Source organism: Haliaeetus leucocephalus, unplaced genomic scaffold (genome assembly GCF_000737465.1).
Source record: "Haliaeetus leucocephalus isolate CR32 unplaced genomic scaffold, Haliaeetus_leucocephalus-4.0 Scaffold139, whole genome shotgun sequence".
NCBI classification, from domain to species: Eukaryota; Metazoa; Chordata; class Aves; order Accipitriformes; family Accipitridae; genus Haliaeetus; species Haliaeetus leucocephalus.
In genome coordinates, this window is record NW_010972575.1 from 685,073 (window position 1) to 687,207 (window position 2,135).

Consider the following 2,135-nt stretch of genomic DNA (forward strand, 5'->3'; position numbering starts at 1 on the left):
GAAGACAAACTCGTAGCTTAAGCAGACATCAACTACTCAAACAGGAGTGGCTTCTGACCTCTGCCAAGGGGGGTGAAAGAGAGAAGATACTTACACTATCATACAGCAGAAAGGCCATTTTTTGGTCAGAAGCTTGGGCTGCCTAAATATGACATCAGCAACTTAAAACAAAGCTGAAGGGAACTTACCAGCTACATCCTTTTTTCTTAGTGGCTGTGGTCATATGACCAGGGTTTTTGTTCCTAGCCAACACTAACCTAAAGGCATAGCCCAAAACACGAAAGGCAGGAGGAAGTGTGGAAGAGCTTACTTAAGCCTCAGTAATAAAAAAATTTTTCATGGCAGCGAGAACAGATCAGCAAATTCACAGGTGCTTTGAGATGAACCCACTAAAGTAAAGAATGTGATCAGTGGGTACTGAAAGCAGTGTGCCAGAGCAGTTTAATAAAGCTAAAATACTGATCTGTTGACCATGTATAGCTACATAACTATTCTGAAGAAGGCTGGTGTCCTTACTTCCCTCTAGCAAGACAGAAGTGCTAAGCTACTGGCTTTGAAAAATGATGTCAAGGCACAGTTTGCCACAGTCGCAGCATGATGAGGGTTAATGTTCTCAGAGTACCCACCCGGAGCCCGCGTCTGGGGGGTGGCGAGCCAGTGGCTGGGAGAGGTGTATGCTTTGGCAAAACTGTAACATCCTCCAGGCACTTAATGACCTCACAGAGGCTTGTAACCTGAAAGACCGGGAGGTGTGGAAAGGTGCTGACTCAATACTTTGAAGAGCCACTGCTGTACTTTCTCTTTAGCTAGCATTCAGTAGGAATCTTAAGAGATCATGTTTGAAAACAATCCTAAGTCATCAATCTTTTGTGCTTTATAACTGAATCAATGAGCAGAAAGCAAACTGAATGAGAAACTGCATTCAACTGCACTGTTTTCCCATATGCATTAAATAAACATTTTCTTCATCACCCCAAAGGCTTGAGGAAGAAAGCAAACAACTTCCTCTGTTTCTCCTACTTATAGTCAGTGAATCAAAATTCCTTTCCTTAGGCAGATGAGGATGACTAATTCTAGACATTGTGGGACACAGTGGTGCTATACAGAGGTATTTAAAGATACAGGTGCATGAGTTTTTCTTGGGACTGAGGATAACACAGAGCATACACAGTACTACTACCATTTAATGTATAGTACTGCGTCCAGATGACAAAACAACATGAAAGCCTCTGAGCACAGCAAAGTTATAGCATTAGTTAGGTTCCTTTTAAAAAAAGAAATAAAATCCTGTATTTTCAGGTTCCGTTAGTACTGAAGAAAATCTTTGTCACTTAAATTCAAGCCTAAAGTAAGGCTTAACATAATACATATGCTTGAAGAAGCACATCTAAAAATGACTTGTCCTTTAGTTATCTTTTGGTCATTCTTCACTACTTTCTTGAACGTGGCAACCAGGAGCTAAAACGAAAGGTAAGCAGAGATTAATAAGAAAAATCAAAGCACATCACGCAGTTAAAAAAAAGGCATTTATTTTAGCAGCAACCTGCGCAGTCAAAAAAATTACGCTGTACTGTGGCACTTTAGAAAGTAAACGCATGACATGCAGCACTGTGGGGCTTAGTCACCCAAAGCGACGTTCAAGGTTTGGAAACAAAACCACTTTCGTAGCGCAGTACTGACTGATAAGGGACACGACGGCGTAGAAGAGATCAGGATACCCAAGCCGACCCAGCGGCTTGCTCCGACAGACCCACCGATCCTACGGACCAGAACGGTCTCGCCCGCTGCGCACCGTTGAGCTTGACAGACCGGCTTCGCTGGGAAGCTTGGGGCTCGTGTTCTCCTGGCGTGCCTCCCGGCAGGTGCCGCGGCCGGTGGCAGGCAAGGCCGGCTCTTCGTCCAAGAGCAGACATGGCTCAGGGGCGGCTGGGGCAACGGAGGCAGGCCGGGGGTGCGCGGCCGGGGAGCCGCCGAGGAGGCGCCTGCTCCGCTCCTCTCCTCCCGCCGCCAGCTCCCCCAAAGCTAACACCTCCCCCAGAGGGACCGACCGCTCGCTCGCTCACCCTCCCACCGGAGAGGCGGGCGGGCGGCCCGCACGCCTGTGCCGTGCCCGGCCCGGCCCTCAGCGGCAGAGC